The sequence below is a fragment of the Polistes canadensis genome, unplaced genomic scaffold, assembly GCF_001313835.1.
Source record: "Polistes canadensis isolate GaletaPanama2010 unplaced genomic scaffold, ASM131383v1 scaffold_392, whole genome shotgun sequence".
NCBI lineage: Eukaryota > Metazoa > Arthropoda > Insecta > Hymenoptera > Vespidae > Polistes > Polistes canadensis.
Genome location: NW_014569939.1, coordinates 52,406 through 72,927, shown reverse-complemented (window position 1 = coordinate 72,927; position 20,522 = coordinate 52,406). Strand labels below are relative to the sequence as shown.

Genomic DNA, 20,522 nt, shown 5'->3' with positions numbered 1-20,522 from the left:
ACTGAATCAACTGAGGTGTAGCAGTCCTCCCCCGCTACTTATAAGTTTTTTCCCACTAAGGGCAACAGTGTGACCTACGACTATCCAAATTCTAGCAATCGAGATAGAATTCCGAATACGATAGCTAGATAAATATCGATAATCTTTGGACGGAAGGGTACCAAGTTGTAAACTAAGTAAATATCTTATATCTTTTGTAAAACCTTTTTTCGGATATCTTTATCTTCGGTCAATAAAGTCAGAATTTTCCGTTACGATTAATTTTCTTTATTTAGGTGTTCCGACAAATGACGGTGAACAACTTTTGACGATATTTAACGAAAAATAATGAAAACAAAAGTAAACGTAAAAGAATCCTTGGGATTTGACTTAAAATGTTCTCACATCGAATCGGACTCTTAAACGTTCCCATGGTGTTCTAATGCACGCGCTTAAGATGAGTCCTGATGTGCATCACGAGATAATGAGTCTCATCCGGACCAAGCAAAAAGTTGCCACGAAATTGGCGACACGTGTGTACCATCGAGTTAACAACCAAAGACGAATGGGAGTAAAGGAAATACTAATAATAATAATAATAATGATAATAATAATGATAATGATGATACTTCGGAGAAACGGAAAGAAAGAAAGAAAGATCATTTTTCAAAGAGAAAACTCATCAACCTTTTTGCTTGAAAATTTTGTTCTCTCTCCTGATCAAAGATAAGTTACAAATCATTTTCAAAAGTTATCCCAATTCTATGATCAGATATGCGAATTTTTGCTTGAATATGAAAAATATAAATTTCCAAAATTTATTATGTGTAAGTATAAATAATATTATGAAAAATATTAGAAGAAAAGAACTAAAAGGTAATTTGTATTGGATCACTTGACGCGTAAGGACCCTCGGAAAAAAAAAAAATAGGGAAAAAGGGAAGTCATGAAAAACGAAGTGATACGCCTCGAGCATTATCGCGACGTTCGCATTTTTCACCAAATAGGGGGAGAGGAGTGAGGTGAGGAAAAAGAAAAATAGGATATAAAACGTTGTAAAAAAGAAAAAAACAAAAAAAAAGGAACGTTTCTGTGCGCGTATAATCGTGTAGTACCGCGCGAGGGAACACTGCGTGCCACGAAACTTTATTTCGTCTTGTCCCCGTACCGAGAATGCTGAAACTCTGGTACAAGGGGTACGAGTGCAGTGCAAACATTGGCGCATATGTGCGCTCGTTGCTAGAACTTTTAAAGCGTATGAACGGGATAAAAGAGAGAACATGGGAAAGTAAAAAAGGAAGAAGAAGCGTAAGTAAATTTAAACTTGCGCAGTTGGGTTTTAGCGTAGTCGACTATAATCTCAAGTCTCAATACGAAATAAACGCATCGTGCGGTAACTAGTTGGCCGTCGTCGTGCCAGGATATGACGAACGTGATAAAAATGAAGGCGGAGTTCTCTCACCTACCCTCTTCTCCCAACCCCACCCCAACCCAACCCCTAACTCCCTATTCCACTCTAATATTTTTCCTCGACAACCCAGTCGCATGCCCACAGCGTTAATAACATTAACGCAAGTAATGTAATTGAATATCAGCTGGCTAGGAGTTTCACCAAAGTGCACGATGAGAATACTTTGTTCGGTATCCCGAAAAATTCTACTATCATTATCGGAATATGATGTCTACATATGTTGGATTGACAGACAATCTTTAGCAAATTAATTAGAATCGATGTGTGTAAAATTGAATTCTCTTAAAACTCGACTAATATAATTGCATGTTAAGTAAGTAAGTAATTAACCACACTTATGTTGGCTTATATTGTTTCATATTTTATAAACAATCCGTAATAAATAATAGCGTGTAAAAGCATTAACGAAAAGTATACGTTAACTGAAATAAACGCGGGTTCAACATGAATGTTAGTTACTGAACTTTTGCTGAATATAGACAATGTAAAGATGTATAGTAAATTCGGAATCCTCGGTATGCATTTAAGAGAACATTATGAAATTTTTTCGAGATACACGCTTGTGTATTAGGCGTAAAACTTTTTATTGGATTAGCCGTTTTTCTTAGGACAACTTAGCAACGGTGATCAAAGGAACCGAAGAAGAACAAGTCGGGCGGATGTCGCAGCACTTTAAAGGGTTCCTTCGCTACGTTAACGAATAAGTAAGAGTAAGGGAGAGTTGAAGAAACATAAAAAAAAAACAAAAAAGGGACAAGAGGAACGCAAAGAGACAGCTTTAAAGTCCGAGCTGTACCAATGAAACGCGATCGTTTTAACGCGCGATAAACTTTTAAAAGGAGAGCCGCGTTAAAAGAACGGAAACGAATGGAGACCACCCGCGATGTCTGCAGACCTTCCTTGAGAACTGCACAAACAGAAGGAAGGAAGGAAGGAAGGAAAGAAAGGAGAATTTCACGATCCTGCACGGTTAACGGTTAGAACTAAAACTGAATTTTACATTTGTTCTGGATACCAGACTCGTCGATAAATATCGACTTACCACGAGAAGACTGTAAACTTCTATGAACTCTCGTTGCATCTTGCATCGGTAGCATAAATATATATATAAAAAAACAAAAAAGGGGGATTTCATTTTTTAAATAACATCGATTGATGAAAGGGGCTGTGTGTTACTCTCTTATTTATTCGAACGAAACAAAGACTCGGTTTTTTTTTTCTTTGAAATAAAACAAGATAGAGGTAAAACTGAGTGAAAGAATAAGAGGAAAAGAGAAAAAAAAACAGTGGAGGGGGCAAAGGGGTTAAAAGGTAAAGGGAGGCAATTTAAATTCAGTTGAAGCTTCAAACGGACCTGACGCACGTAAAACGATAGGACGCGTGCGTCGTCGAAAGAGGACGGAGGAGGGCTCACGGCCCAGTGTCGTGTTTATTTTAACGGAGTCCTCTCTCTATCTCTCTCTCTCTCTCTCTCTATTTCTCTGCGTCACTCCTAACCGGTACGGCTGGCAATATAAAGTTAATGACATTTGATCCCATAACGTCGAAAGTTAATTCCTTTCGGTATTAATACGGAGAGTGCATCCACGGTAATGAGATTGCATTGAGCGCGAGGGGGATGATATAAGGGGTCGCTTATAAAGCTTACCCCCGTAATAACGTATTGTCCAACACATAGGTGCGCTCGCGCGCACTAACGCATCAACGAGACGTAGCTAGGTAGGAACCATGCTAGTAACCCAACAACTCACCAGCCAGCCAGCTAGTCAGCTAGTCAGCTACCTATCTATCCATGAACTCCAAGTCCAAGCAAGCGTGATATTCGGTTGCACCGAGTAAAAAGTTACGGGGATATGACGCGTCACCTGCGTGCGACCGAGCCACCATTGCCATCAACCCTGTCGACGATCGATGCTTTCGCCTTCCTATCGGCGCCGCTTTAAGCTTTAGGGGTGCCGGTGTTGCTTCCGCAGTAACAACCCGCCACTGATACTCTACACTTCAATTAAACGAATAGGAACTTAAGAATCAACGTGTAACTTTTCAGTTTCTTACCTTGTCTAGCAACCCCGAACATTCGTAATTTGTAATTTCACTTGTTTATAATATTTCATCGATTTAATTCCGATATCGTAACCTCCCCAACCCCACCCGCCCCTTCACTCCTCACCGCAGTTCTTTCGTTCCTAAGTGACCGTAAACGTAAATGAAATTTGTTCGTTCGTCCATCTGCCTTCGTATCCAAAAGCTAAAATCAAATTTTCACTGGGTCTTCTCCTCTCGATTACGAGTAATAACTCTCGGTATACATTTTGAGCGACCAGATGGAAATACCTTTTTATCGTTTATGCTTTGCCAGGAGTAGGAGGAAGAGGAGGAGGAGGAGGAGGAGGATTGAATTAAAAGGGAGGAAAAGGAGATGACGGGGCATCGTTCGATTTCGAATAAAGTTAATTGGAAAACATTGTTCGGCGAGACGAGACACGAGCTGGAGACAGGCCGAGGAGAGAAGAGGAGGTGAGGAATTGGGTGGGAGTTTTCGGGGGTTGGGAGCTAGCGAAGGGGCAGGGAAAGGGGGTGGTGGCGGTGATACAGGGCGGGCAGGGGACGGAAAGAGAGAGAGAGTGAAGCAGAGAAACGGATGCCGCTGGGAATCGAGGGATCGGGTGAGTTAGCGAAAATTAATATTCCATATCGCTCCATCGAATCGTAGAACGACGAGGGCAACCGATCGAAGCAGCGTCGACACACACAGCCAAGTCGTCCTGTCGATAAAACAGATTCCTACCTGGCCAATCTTTTGCCCCTGTTATTTAAATATCGTTTTGTTTTCTTTTATTTCTTTTCTCGTTTGTGGAATTATCAAACTTCGCGTTAATAAAGGAAAAAAAAGAAATCCTTTTATTCGATTATCAGTACTATCGTAGAAAGACGTAGACGCGTCCTACGTTAACTTACGTCTCGACGAGAAACATAACACTAGGAAAAGAAGAAAAGAGGACTACGGGGAATCCCTATAAGCCTGCGAGAGATTCTAGGATCGTCGTTTGGCTCCTAGTCGTCGGCTCCTGATATCTGAAAACGTACGCGAACGCGAACGTGTGTTGGCACGAGCGAAGCACGTGGCATCTCACAGTCCTTGACAGTTTTCTAATAGAACTCGTAAATACTGTTTAAAGGGGCTACGGGGTGGGGATACTTCAAAGTGAGTTATGTTTTTTTTTCCTTCTCCTTTTTTTCTTTTTTTTTTTCCTTAATGGAATCGTGAAAAACTAGTTTCGAAAAAGTTTACGTACGACAAGTCGTCATAAATATATTACCTGGTGGTCGCGTCAAACGCAGATCGAACTAGCGTTGAAAGTCATTAACATCGGATTAAACTAATGGCTATATATTTTATCTCTATCTCTTTCTATTTAATCCGTTATTGCATCTTTAATAAATCCCGATTACATCTGCTATCGAGTTGGTATTATCAGTCGCATAAATAATCACAATTCTATATATTATATCACGCCCGTAACGCTCTCACATATATACACGTTTTATACCTCGCTCCTGTGTGGAATAATTTACGAATATCGAAACTTCCCTCGGTTGCCATTCTCCGTACTGCAACAATTCGTTTGACGTAAAACTGGACCGCGAAATATGACGGGAATGAAATCGAACGAGCGCAAACTAGTTGCCGTGCTTGCGACCTGACGATTTTCGTTGTTGTTCTCGTTGTTGTTCTCGTTGTTGTTGTTGGGGTACGATTATTATCGCGTGCGAGTAAACGAGTGAATGACCATACAGTGAAAGAAAGGGAAAGAGAGATGGGCGGCTAATACCTAAATAATTGGCGGTCGTTTCGCGCCAGATTTACGAGGCAATAATTGGAAAGAACGTTGTTTTCCGCGGGCGCACAACCCGTTGCTATTGCTTAGTCGCACAAACCTATGAAAACGCGGCTTACGTACCACCACAACACGTTCGGAGGTTTTTCGATCGGTCGTTCAAAATTCGCACGTTTGCGGTGAGCAAACGCACTCCACCACCACCACCACCAACCACCACCAACCACCATTACCACCCTGCTACTTTTGCTTCTGCTGCTGATGCTCCCCCTCTCCCCATCCCCATCCCCATCTCTCCTCATACCAACAACGTTCAACCGTAATACGCCGTAACTGTATTGCAAATTAGCCAGGCGTGGGTATTAATTCGTTACCAGCGAGCACCTGACCGACCGACGAACGATCTATAATTATAATAATAACAATGACCGTCGCATAAAGAGAGAAAGAGAGAGAGAGAGAGAGAGAACTCTAATTGACCATTTAATATTTAGTATTCTCGTGAGAATTGTATCGGACCTAGCAACGAAAATCTATTGTCCCAACGATTATCTCTAACTACTTGAAAAATATGTTATTTTGTTTATCTATATATATATGAACTATGAAGAAACGAAAAAACGTGATAATTAGTTGTTATCTTAGGCATTCGATTAACTCGATCGAAAATATTTGACGTTCATGGGTCGTCGCGAAATTTTTATATTGGCATATACAATTAATTATACAAGTATTTCTATCCCCAATATCAATTTATAACAATCAATATGTTTATGGTAATAACAATATTTCAATATTCTTATACATAGAAATATATTATATTTTAGAATTATTAAACTTTAATATTGGTTTGAATTTTATTGCGAAAATATGATTTTATTATAAGGGAAGTTAAATTTGGCATAACTTATTACTGAAAATTGTTCTCGCAAGGTATGTCGAATCATTTCAAAAGTACATATTATTATAAAATGCAATAAACGTCCAATCAATTAATATTTACAAAAGCAATCATTATACGTTGCTGTTTTGTTTCATATAAATGCACATATGTACCAATAAATAATTTACTTTCGAACTCATAATGAATTATAATCCAATCCTTTCTATACGTATCTTTTAAAATTTTCTAACCCTTCTAAACATTCTAAAATCTGATTAATCAGTAAGCTGTATAGGCATTTCAAAATGGCGCTATTCAGTTTTCGATCACTAACTTTTGATCGAAAAATATATTATGTGTCCCGGATTAATGAGTTAATTGATAAGAGAATTTCGTTAACGATCATCAACAACGTGTCCAGCCATGTACGTTGGCTAACACGTCTGTTTCTGGCATCTATTATTATTAACCTTAAATGAACGACATCGTAACATAACCTCTTAATGGATCCACGCTGGTACAACATTTTCATTATGCTTCAAACAACGCCGATCGATTGCCGCGTTCAATATTGTCCCGATAATACGAGTGGTTTGTCGAAAAAAAATCTACCCAAATGACTTTAATAAAATCCTTAATATTTGTAAATATTTTTCATCGTTTATGAAAAAAAAAAAGTAGGAACGTAAAGGCTTGTTCAAATGAACAGGACAATGTACGCCATATTTAACGTTATTGAAAGAGAGAGAGAAAGAGAGAGAGAGAGAAAAAATAGACGTCATAATGACGGCATAATGCGATTATTATATCTAGAGGAAATAATCGGCTTATTAATCGAGTCTGTGAAATTGAAAAAGCGGGTGCATTTGATTATAGGGAAAAGAAATGCTAGGTAAAATTAGATACAAAGAAGGGGGAAAAAGAAAGAACTGCACTACTCCCTTCAGCTAAATCGAATCGACGGGGCGAGAAAAAAATGTATTACGCGGAGTATATGTGTACGTGTATATGCGTGTATTACCACGTTTGCATTATATAGTAAAACTCACTTTGGCTATTCCTAAAGAAAGCGGAAAAAAGAAACAAAAGATAATGGAAATGTGTGTGTATGTGTGTTCGTATTGTTAGCTTTGTCGCCATTCGGAAGGCCAGATAAGGCACAGTATAAATTTGTAAACGCCCTCATAAGAGCCTTCGGATCGAAATCGTACAACACAACGTGTACGCGTCTAAAAAGAGAAAGAACACGTTTACGAGGTGTAAGATTTATGACCAAGCTGTAACCGCACCTGCAGCCACCTGGTTTCTTTTCTCCATCAGACAGGGTGGTAGCGGTGATGGTGGTGGTGGTTGTGGTGGCAGCCCTGTGCTTCTCGCTAGATTGAGATTACAAAATCCACATACACCCAACGCCACGCCAACGCCAACGCCAAAGCCAAAGCCAAAGCCGACAACCCTGTGCTGTATAAATGACGCATATTGCTTCCTAGCGAAATTAAAGTATAGAGATGTGTCCAAAGATAAATTCTTCTCTTCTTCTTCATCTCTTCATCTTTGTTTTCATCTTGGATCGCATAAACATCTATATTCCCTAATTTACAAATTTTCTTTCCTTATTTTTTTGTTTTCGATTCTTTTTAGGAAATTATATTCCTTTCATTTTCTTTTTCCCCGTTTAGCTTCGTTATTTAAATATTAATGTTGTTCATTTAATCGGTTAATTGTTTTTCGATCGAAACTTTTATTTCGGTACTGTTGAGTTATACGAAATTACCATTTACTACGAAATAAAGAAGAAGAAGAAGAAGAAGAAGAAGAGGGAACGAATGATCTCGTTTAACAACGTATTCGAGAAAACGCCGAAGAGCTTTTACAGCGACAAGAGGTATTAAAGACGATCGTCTCGGAATATTATATTTGATTCTAATCTACCAAATAGGATGGCGGTCTACTTATTCACGCATGCCTCGCTCGGTTACTCGCTAGCCGAAAAACAGGCGGCAAAAATGTTGTCACGTCGATAGATACACTCCCGGAAAAACGTCCCGGAAAATCATGCGAATGGGATCGTATTTGTTATCTAAAGCACGAGATCGGTAATCGAATCGTAATAGAGAGAAAAAGAGAGAGAGAGAGAGAGTGCTGTTATAAATTTGTCATTGTGATTACAATGATACAATGCTATAAAAACTAAATAAAAACAAAATAAATAAAAACAAAACAAAATAAAATAAATAAAAAGAAAAAAAAAAAAAAAGAAAGAGGAAGGGAGAAATCGATAAAAGCAGTAAAAATAAAAGTAATAAAATCACGGTGAGCTATCGTTTGTCAGGTTCTACGCTGGTGGCACACGAGAGAAAGCAATTTTATGATTTGAAGGTAAAAAAGGATAGAGCTTTGGTGTTACTGCTGCTCGCCCGGCTTCTTTTTCGCTCGATCGAACCGATCGAGCACCCTCGAAAAATTATATTTGATTCTAATCTAGCAAATGGAATGGCAGTGCAGCCTATTTATTTGCACTTGCTTCCAAACCGGTCGCTGCACTGTTATTGTCACTGACGTATAACCATCACAACCCCTTGTATTTCCACGTAATTCCCAACGTATCTACGTAAACACCTACTATGTATCTCTTTTTTTTCTATGTGTTATATTATATTATATACGCGCGTACATATATAAATCGTTTTTTTTCTTTTCGTTATTTGTTTCCTCCAGTAGTACACGCGTGCGTCTGCGCGCCTTACGGAAATCAACGCTTACGGGAATCCCCGAAAAACAGCACCCCGTGCGTCAAAGTTCAAACTCCCGTACGCATCGTTTTTCACGATTAGTCTTCAGACTTTTCCTTTTTTTTCTTTTAATTTTTTCCAAGTATACAAAATATTTGCCGAAACATTTGAAAGAAATGGCAAAGTAGGAACAATTTGCAGCATCGCATTCTTTGCCATTTTATGAAACTTTGCAAATCGATTTATAACTCGAAATAGTATTCTGCGCGTAAACAAAAAAGTGCACTTTAATTTAATATAAAAATCATTAAAATCTATTAGCTAAAAGTATACAAAATATTTATCTGAACTTTTCAGAAAAATTGCAAAGATGCACAATTTACAGCATTGTATTCTCTGACATTTTATGAACCTTTGCGAATTAATTTATAACTCAATAAGGTATTCTACGCGTAGACAAAAGAGTGTACTTTAATTTAATATAAGTTTTATTAAAATCTATTCACTTTAAGTATAAAAAATATTTACGAAAACTTGTCAAAGAAATTGCAAAGATGCACAATTTACAGCATTGCATTCTCTGACATTTTCTGAACTTTACATGCTAAATTTATAACTCGATATGATATTTTACGCATAGACAAAAGAGTGCACTTTAATTTAATATAAGTTTCATTCAAATCTATTCACTTTTTTAGTATAAAAAATATTTAGCAAAACTTTTCAAAGAAATAGCAAAGTTGTACAATGTATAGCATTGCATTCTCTGATGCTTTCTTTGAAAAGTTTCTTGTAATAATTTTGATATTGTATAGAATATCTATAGAATATCAAAGTATTATGTTTAATGCTTAGAAAAAATTGTAAGAATTCTTCTGTTTCCAACTTCATCGGAATGCTTTTCGCATTGATAACAATGCCAAGGAATTACTACCAATGACAAAACAAAGGGAATCAGCGTGCAAGATTATTTACAAGACGACATTATAAGATCGAATAGGAAAGTAATAAAAGAAGAATGGAATGGAATATCGGGCGATCTTGATTTTAGATCGGTCAATACTTTATCAGCCGTCGAGTGGTATAGGGCAAGTGATCATGGTACTTGTAGACACCAAGCGGCGTGCCTGGACGAAGTAGCTATTTTCCAGCGAGTGCTCACCGATTAAAAAAGCAATCCTCTATCACGTTAAAGAAGAGCAGAGATGAAACCGAGTTTGAATTTTTCTCTTTTTTTTTTACAATCCCATGGCAGATGTTGTTGAAAACACACGAACGGTGTGTGTGTGTGTTTAAGTTAGAAAATATATTTTTCTGATTCTTATTCTTATATTCTTCTTAACCATTTCCATTGAAATTTACTGATAGAAAATTAGGAATGTCAATGATAAATTAAACTTTTCATTTGAAATATTCTTTTGCAATCCTTAGACAAATGTCGTTGAAAACGTACGAGCTTTTCTCTTGTGATCCAATTGAACAATATATTATTCTTTATTATTATAAAAATGATTCTCATTGTGATATTCGGTGATAGACAATTAGAAACGTCAAAGCTAATATCCATTAGTCGAGATTAGAACAGTCGTCTGATTGGTTAGAACTACGGAGAATGGAAAAGAGACGTGGTGTCTCGTCAGTTCGATTACTAATGGGGGAGGTGTGTCGTCTCCTAACGCACAAAGCTTCATCCTATTCGTTGGACAACAGCTAGTGCCACTGTTACTCACTGTCCGATCAATTACACTGCAAGTTAATCTCGGTAATGTGATATTATCGCGGTCAGCAACGACGCCTGCCTTGCTTGCTTGCTTGCTTGCTTGTTGTTGCCTTTACTCGTTTGCTATTCCTTCCAAATATTTTGTCTAAATCGCAAAATGTACTTTCATGTTTCTTCTATCAATGATAACTCGAAAATGTTACGAATTTCGTGCAACCGAATTAACACGATGAGGACGATCATCGAGGAAGAGTTTAACGATTCCAAAGGGTTGCTTGCTTGCTTGCTCGCTTGCCAGATTTATATGAAATAAATCGAGAAATTCGCCCGGGCGAGAATCAATTCCGAGAATTTTCCTATGTAGGTCAGAGCACCAGTAACAACACCAACGTATGGGGCTCCTCCACGTATGTGTATCGAGTATAATTTAAACAAAAAAAATAAATAAAATAAAATACAAACAATGGAGGAATAAATGAATACCACTTTTTACGAGTTACGAATACAAAAAAAAAAACAAATAAACAAAAGGAAAGAAAAATTCGCGAAAGATCGTAATAAATAAAAAGTAAAAAAAACAATTCACCGTATCGGACGAATCTCTAATTGTAAGATACCGAAGACAGGTGATCTGGGTGAGGATGGGGGATGGGGGAGAGGGGGTGGGTGAGAGGTTTGTTATGTTATAGTCTTGAAAATCGATTCGCTTAACCGCAACGTAATCGATTATCACCGCAGAATTAATAACCGTTGTCGATAACCACAGCATTCGAACCTTACGTTCGATTAATACGAGCTGGGTTTTGTTCGTATAATTAATACGATCCTAACGAGATTCGCGTATCGAGGTAGCGCGAACATTGAACGAGTCAACACACAACTCAACCAACAACCTACTGTATCACGCTCGATGCTGCTTACCGGTACAGTACACCTTTCCACACACCATACGTACGATTATATATTATTCGAATTTGTCGAAAGATACCGAAGATCTATCTAAATCCCATCATCATCGAATTAACAATTTTCTCATTGATGTATTTAACCAACATAAAACAAAAAAAAAATAAATCAATACGAAGTAGAAAAATAATATCGATAACTACGATTAGAAGATAAGGGAGTATATTTTTTCAAGAAAATCGAGTAAAGGATAGAAATGGAAATAGTTGTCGAACGTGAAGAAAGAGAGAAAGGGGAGGAGGGGGGGGGGTGGAAGTGAAGAGTAAAAGTAGAAAAAAGTTGATAGGGGTATCGGTGGTAAAAGGGACGTGGGGCTAGGGACAGGGTCGCGAAGTAAATAGGACTGCTACTCGTTCTCCCGTAAAATTGTATGTGAAATTGTGCGATGTGTCTTACGAATTGAATCGCCGGAAACGACATTGATTTTATTGCTTGTTTCCAGTGATACGGTAGGTACACCTCCAATCCGAGTCACGTGATCTCTCTCCACGTCTTTTTCCTTCTCTCTCTCTCTCTCTCTCTCATTCTCTCTCTCATCCCACTTTGCTCTTCCATTTCCGTCAGCGAGTACTTCCTCTTACAGATAACGTCGAGTACGTAGACACGTACGGATTATTCAACACGATGTTGACGAGCTTTAATGTAAACCAAGGGAATAGTAATTCTCCACTTGGAATCGAATCGCACCATTGGAAAAAGTCGAAATTACTATCTCGTTCTAACTGATCTTCCCCTTTCCGACCATCATCTCCGATTTCTAAGAGGATTCTCTCTCTCTCTCTCTATCTCTCTCTTTCTATCTCTCGGTTAACTGTGTCGGATCGATCGATAATTAATTTTTCTCGATAGCAAGAAATAAGGTGTAGAGATAGCTCGAGTTAGGGTATCTACTACTTTGCCCGAAGTGATTCAGAATCGTAATCGCCGTATAAATCCATTACCGTTCTCCTCCACCTCCTCCTTCTACTTCTTATCCACCACCTCCACCACCACCATCTCATCGTTGGAATCTCTGTAGAAAGAGATGGTAAAACTTTAGTCCTCAAATATAGCCGTAAAACGCGTTTTAAACAGTCAGTCAGATTCCATTCTTCTCGACTCGATTCAGGAGTCCCCAAAGTCACGTTACTTTATACTCAAAGATTTGGATTTAGAATAAGACGATGAGTAAGATGTAGTTTTCTATCGCCTTTTCGCTTACCAAGTGGTTACGAAAGTTTATAATAGAACGCATCTGGAGTTTACTCGACGTTCAACTCTTGCACTCGTTAATATTCGAAGTAAAAGTAGAGAAAAGTCGATATCCAGTCGAGTGGATTCAATGTCTGAAATGTTAACCTTCGTTGATATATATATAAAAAAAAAAAAAAGAAAAAGAAAAGGTGAAATAAAATAAAGAAAGAATATCTGGGCAGAACGAGAAAAGAGATGATCCCGACTCAAAAGAAACGTTTTACGTGTCGTTCACGTTCAAGTTGCTTTTTTTTTTCCCCCTGATCCGTTCATGCACGATGAATCTCTTCTCCTCCTGACCCAAAAACTCCCAAGTGTTTTGAATTCGTGGACGATGAAAGAAGAGGATAGTGTTGGTAATAGCGGTAGTTTATGTGTTATACGTTTTTCTTAAAAGTGCATAAATATAAACGATAAATGATAACTCGACGTAAAATATGTTTATTCCCGTTCGTTAGAAAAAATTAACGACGAACGGTTTGTTTCTAATAATTATGAAAATTAGTTATCGAACTTGTACAATAAAATATCGTGTCAGATGAATTTCTAATTGATTAACAATACTGATTAATCCGAAATTTGTACATTTTTTGGCCGTAGAATACGGTGATAATGTTTGTCACAGATGACCCAAACGGTCACGGGTTATCAACGTGACAGTCAACATTGTTCAAGTCCCAGAGCTCGTTGGAAAAATCTTTTCTTTTTAATAATACACGAAAAGATCGGCTAAAGTTGAACGAGAATTTCAGTGAACCGTCATTGGTCCAGAACGGTCAAATGCGTTCGATTTTTTCGACGTGAAAACCGAAGAATTCGGACCGGGGTCTTGGGACAAACTTGGTTATAGTTACTATAATAATAAATTTTATATATTGCACTCTGTAAGAAAAGAAAGAAAGAAAGTTTGGGACGTAATCCTTATTCGATTTTTTAATCGAATCGGCTAGTGGCGTATAACAGGCACTCAGACGGCTTTGAAATTTTCATAACTGCGAAAACGGACGGTGGTGCGTTCGCGTTCACGGGTACCGCCCATAATTTCCTTTCAATGACTTTACCACGGGCTAATTGCAGAATGCACCGCGCGGTAATATCGCTTTGCAAGGTCTACGTCCGGGAGCCGGGTATACTTTAGTTCGCAATTTAAACTTTACTTCCTCCTGGAATTGATTAGCTTTTAGTAATTAAGCAAGCAACGCCTTGGTCCTCTCCTCTCCTTCTCTTTCCACTAGCGCGCACACCACCACACTTCCTCCCCTCCTATTTTCCTATTCTCCTCTTACTCCTTCTTCTCATTTCGTTTCAACCCCCCCGTAGCACCCCCTTTCCCTAGCCACTCTCTTTCTACCCCTTCTTCCTCGCGCTTGCGTTCGATTTGCGCGCTCGAGCACGCGTCCAACCACACGCACCTTAAACTCCCTATATACTGAACCTATTCCTCTTTCTCTCTTTCTTTCTCTCTCTTTCTTTCTCTCTCTTTCGGATCGCTCCCTCTCTCGTTATCTCTTTTCTCCTTCCACGTTCGTCGAGTGGTTTTAATCAACGCTCCACAAATGTGAAACCAACAGAGGCGAAAGAAGACAAGGACGGCCAACCAGGGAGATAAAAAGAGAGGAGGCATGCAGTCGGACGGATAGATAGCCGGATGAGTAACCGGATAGGTAAATAGATGCTTCCCAGATTGGCGAATATTTCATGAGGTCTACCAATTTCCCTTTCCCTCTTTCGAAAACCCTTCTTCTTTCCCATTCTAACGATTGAAATTAATGCCACGGCTATCCTTAAAATCAATTTCCGCAATTAATTATTTCTCGATGATGAAAAATTCGATTGAAGTTAAGTAACAGTTTAAACGACAAATTCGGAAAACGATTTGTATGAATAAGAATCAAAGACAAAACACAAGAATTTAGATTCGTATTTTCTTCCAAAGGATAAATTCATATATATATATAATATATTGTATATACATACATATATATATTTTTGTTATTGTGTAAAGCAACGAAAGGCTAACCTCAATCCTAGCCGGTGCCTTGTATATCCCGTCGGATCGCAGCGCGAAGTAATTTTGGCATGGAATGCGTTTCCCTCGATAGCCGCTCGTATAGGGGTAGTAGGAAAGAGAAGGAAAGAGAGAGAGAGAGAGAGAGAGAGAAAGCTTGCCCAGCCGGGACAGGGCCGACCAATTTCAACTTCCATTATACACCCTTACTCGATTCGGCCGTAGTATTTCCAAAGTATGCAGCCCCCACAGCTCAGCGCGAATCTACTCTTTGCTGTCTCATTCTACCCTTCTACTTTCACATATCCCCCAACCCTCTTGCTTTTATCATTCCTCATTCCTATGTCCTTTTCCTATAGTGTAACCGATATCTTCAAAATAAGAACATCGAATAATATGGGAGAATGATCGTGCAAAATAAATTACCATTAATTCGTTTCCCCCGAAATTGAAACAAAAGTTTTCAATCGCCTTTCAATTATTTGCAAAGAAAAAAAACCCACACACACACACTTTTAACATTTTTCATTCACGCGAGCTTGGACACACACACACGCTGTATTATTATTTAGATTATAAAAAAAAGAAATCCTATGGAAAATCCTTTTTCAACGAGTAATCAAATATATTTTCGACAGGTTTCGGAAATACTCGCTTACGGCCCGGCACGGCACGAGGCTCAACCCCCGACGAATTTAAAAACGCAATTTACGAACGATAGAACGTCGCTCCACGGTCCACGAGGAACGAACGAGGAGAAACGAAAGGGGAAGAGAGGGTGGGAGTAGATATCGAAGTGTAAGTGTACCCCCTTACCCCGTTACTTATCTCTCGCTTACTCATTCTCTCTCTCTCTCACTCTATCTCTCTCTCACTCTCACACTCTCTTTCTACAGACAAGAGTGTACCTAAGCTTTGCTCGTAAAAATGTTGTTTTTTAATTTAAGAGACGCCGTGAGGTTAATATATGGCTTTAATTTCAGGATTTCATTTAGGGGTTGGCGGCACACACTTTCTCTCTTTCTCTCTCTCTCTCTCTCTCTCTCTGGTTCTTTGTCCAGAGAGAAAGGACGAACGCAAACCGGTAAAATCACTCTGAGGAGATGGAAAAGTAGTAGTAGTAGTAGTAGTAATAGTAGTAGTAGTAGTAGTAGTAGAAATAGGATGAAGGAGTGGGGGAAAGTGTAGAAGACGAGCAACTCCCGTAGGAAAAGATAGCGTCGACTTGCGTTGGAAACGCAATCCAACGATAGAAACTGTTTCGTAAGGAAAGGAAGAGTGTATGCGAGAGAAAGAGAGAGAGAGAGAGAGGATGAGTGAGGGGGTGAGTGGAGGGAGAGAAATGGAAGATCCAGGAGGATGGCGACCACTTCCGGCCGCGAAGATTGACTTCCGACTCCCACCTTGACTGAGTCTAGTCGGTACACCGAAGCGAAAAACCAATCGGAAGACGCGCCCCTTCGAGCGCACGAATTCGACCCGCCAACCCCATACCCCACCCCCTTCCCCCCCACACCCCTCTTTTGCTTCCCTCGAGACGATCTCTCGAGGAGACACCTACACGCATAAACCTATATGTAGGTATATCAACTGAGATAATGTCGGGACTACTACGTGAAAACTCGAATGTTGAAAATTCCTCGTACTTTTTCTCACGAAGAGAAATAGAAAATGCGAGAGAGAGAGAGAGAGTAGCACATGACTGTAATAGTACTCGAAAGATTTTTATCGGAAAAGAAGAAATCGTTTCTAAAACGATTCTCGAGTTTATTATATACGAAATCGTCGAATACGATAAATCATTTGACGAGAAGTTTCACATAGAGATGCGATTTCTCGTCTAACGCAAATCATTTTCTATCTCTCTCTCTCTCTCTCTCTCTCTCTCTCTCTCTCTCTCTCTCTCTCTCTCTCTCTCTNAGAGATGCGATTTCTCGTCTAACGCAAATCATTTTCTATCTCTCTCTCTCTCTCTCTCTCTCTCTCTCTCTCTCTCTCTCTCTCTCTCTCTCTCTGTTTTTCTATCTTTCTCTCTCCGCCCACTTCTAGAAAAGCGAACGGCAATCGGCGCAATTAACGTTTCGACGATAAATTAAAGCGCGTTAATTACGGAATGACCTTGGATTCCATTAGAAGAACCCGCAAAATACGAGCCCCGTTCCAACACACACACACCCACCCACACATACATACATACACATGTAAACGTGCACATGCGCGCGTATTACAAACACATGCATACATATATGAATGCAAATACATTGAAAGGTAGTAGTAGTAATACGTTTATGCATGTATTACGTTGAAGAGAAAGAGAAAGAGAGAGAGAGAGAGAGAGAGAGAGAGAGAGAGAGAGAGAGAGAGATGCTGGGTTGTGTTCTCGCTTAGCCCACCTTCTGCCATCGCTCGGCACCTTAGTCCAGGCAATTACAACGGTCATCGCATGCGCCCAGGCAATTAAGGCGCTCCCCAATTAATGCCTCGCCATCTCTCGCCGTGGTGAACATTAAGGCGAACGATCCTTGCACAAACAACGCCTTCCTTCCCCCCCTCCCCGCACCCCGACGTCTCTTAAGACCGGTCGAAGATTCTCCTCGGAATCTCAAAATTCTTCGAGTTTAAAGAAATATGCTAACACGAATATAAACGTAAGAACCATTTCGAAAATGATAATGATAATAATAATAATAATAATAATAATAATGGATATCGGATAAATCGATTGCGTTTATAAAGAGGGAAAAAAAGTAAAGTATAATTATTGTTATGTTTAAGATTAAAAAAGGAAAAGCTAAAAAATAGTATAACATAGAACAATTATTTTCGGTAAAGTTTCTTATTAATATCATTAACGTTGCAAGAAATTGTACGGAGCGGTGCACGATTAATTGACCATTGATTGTATCTTTTTGTTTTTTTTTTTTTTTTCGTTTTTTCTTTCTTTCTTTAGGAAGGTAAGTACTTCATACATGAAAGTTCGTTTCATTGTAGAATACAAGCCTGTACGCTAAAGACGTAATTGCCACTCGAAAATAAATTACACAGGACTGGAGTGCATATTATCGAGAATGCAATATATCTTCCCTCTTCTCCCCTCTCTCTCTCTCTCTCTCTCTCTCTCTCTCTCTCTCTCTTCGTGTTTTCGTTAAATCAAGCGTAATTGCGCGCGTGCAAAGTCTTCCTCGGAGATCCTCGATGCGATCTATATACGGTTACGATACTCCATAATGATCTTGACCCGTAATTTCATAGGTCGATACTTCCTTAAGGCGCTCTCGATCGGATAAACCAATCGCGTCTTCTTCTTCTTCTTCTTCTTCTTCTTAACGACTAACAAATCTAAATTTGAATCTTTCGAGGAAAAATAATTACACGCGTTCGGAATGATTTTCGAAACAAAAAACAAAAAAAACAATTCTCCGATGCTTCTGCCGCCATCTGGGATAAAAAAAAAAACGAAGAAGAAATACACGCGACAAAGGATACTTATTTGATTAAAACAATTATATACTTATAAATTTATTAAATATTATAAAAAGAAATGGGGATACATATTCGACGTGTCTGTTTAACGATTTGATTTAAAATCAAATTGTCAATGATATATTAATTATATTTTTATGATTAAAGCATAGATCAAAAGATATAATATGTAATTAAAATGACTTACACATCAGTCGTAGACGAAAAAAGTGTATCCACTATAGCAAAAATCCTCAATGAGTCCACCTGTGGCAGCTGATGAAAACGATTCCAGGAATTCAGAGACGAGGACACTTATCCGACACTCGAGATAAGCCAGTAACTATGCTCTTTCGAGGGAAACACAAGCGGCGACAGGAAGATGTGGAAGAGGTAGAGAAAGAGAGAGAGAAAGAGAAAGAAATTTTCGATATCGTACCGACACTTATTGCGGTATAATCTTTGATACTTCAGCACGCGCGGGTTAAATTTTTAAATAATAAACACATTAGAGAGAGAGAGAGAGAGAGAGAGAGAGAGAGAGAGAGAGGGAGAGAGAGGGAGGAGGAGGAAAGAAACCAAACAAATAAATAAAACCTTTTATCCTAATTTTTATTGGACGTATTCGTAACCGCGTTATCTCTCTCTCTCTCTCTCTCTCTCTCTCTTTTCCACCCTCTCTCTCTCTCTCCCTCTCTCTTGTCGCACAATGTCAACGATGGCGTTATCGTCGCGACGCGGCTCAATGCGGTTTTATAAAAGCGTCCTTCCACGAGGAAGGTCTAAACCAGAATAAGAAGGAAAGACACGAGCGCGTCACGAGACCCACCGAGTGGCCCCGGTTTAATGGTTGCGCGCGCAACTCATCTTACCTCGGCTTTCTCCGTAACATTTCGACTACGAATGAACGAATAATACAGCGCGCGCGCTCGTTCTCTACCTTTTCGAAAGTGGTAAGTAAATATAAAGTATATATGTATAGAAGTATCATATATATATACTTTCGGAATGATGACAAGATCTTTTTCTGTTTTCGATCGGAATCGGAATCGGAAACGTATCGATATTTAAAATTCATATCTAGATGATAGATGGGGACGTACGTACAGGTGTATTTAATCTCGGACCTGAGATTAACGAGTATCTAAAATTTGTATATCGCGTCGAAGGAAAAAAAAAAATAAAAAACAGAATGGCGAAATTTCCGTTGGCACTTTTTTTCAGTTGGTATTTTTGTTCAAACGAACTCTGGGTCTGCCAAAAATCGATGCCATCAAAAGAGATATATACACGCCCGTCACAATAATCGACTATACGTAAAAAAAAAAAAAAGCGAAATCTTTTTACCGTCTAGCCATTGGAAATTCGTGGCATGCTGCGTCCCGTTAGGTCTTGCATCCATAGAGACAGCGATAATTACGGTTAATGTAAACGTTCGTTAATGGATGTCATTAAATACGGCACTGCAGGCAGGTGCAACGGGCCGTGCGCGGGGGGTCAGGTATGGATGGAAAGGGGGGGAGCTCGTTGGGGGAGGGAAGACGGGGGTAATAGTTGAAGGGACGAAGCTCGTGCGCGCATGCGACGACCACCAGTCGTTCCAATTATATTAATTAAATGAACAATATAATTAGCTAATTAAATCTAAAACGGGCCGGAGCCCGTGGCCTTACCAGTGAAAACCGGGCGAGTTAAAATTCGTTTAACGCGATCCGCTTGAGCTTGGCGGCTATCGCTATACAAAGTGAGAGAGAGAGAGAGAAAGAAAGAAATAAAGAAAGAAAGAAAGACTTGAATGAAATGCTTTGCCACGTACAGAAAAAATATAGAGCTGATTTTTAATTTCGCACCCAACGCGACGACTGAGAGAACGAGTTGAAAAAAAATGTTGCTAAAATTTGATCCAACTTTTCAGAAGCTTGTTCTGTGCTCCCGCGCGTATTTGAATACCCATACTAGTAACATTGTGCATGTGTAATTGTACCTGCACGCCGAATACATTTGCTCGTGTATACGTGTATGCGTATAACACATAAAATGGAGCACAAAGTTGAACTAATGATTTTAGTTTTATCCGTAGTTATATTAACTACACGATCAAATGATTTTTTTTCTCTCTCTCTCTCTCTCTCTCTCTCTCTCTCTCTCTCTCTCTCTTCCCTACCCCGTTTTAGTTAATACTACTGGCCAAAGGACGATCGAAAACTAAATATTAAATTGAAAATTGAA

General features: G+C 39.1%; 1 long non-coding RNA gene across 1 annotated transcript in view; it reads right to left on the bottom strand.

Moving 5' to 3' along the window:
* LOC106792195 overlaps nt 1-19,101 on the bottom strand; it is a 29,166-nt gene extending 10,065 nt beyond the window's left edge. Inside the window, exon 1 of the long non-coding RNA XR_001382263.1 lies at nt 18,502-19,101. This is a non-coding gene — a long non-coding RNA (uncharacterized LOC106792195). The remainder of the gene's footprint in view (nt 1-18,501) is intronic.
* Nucleotides 19,102-20,522: the final 1,421 nt, after the last annotated feature.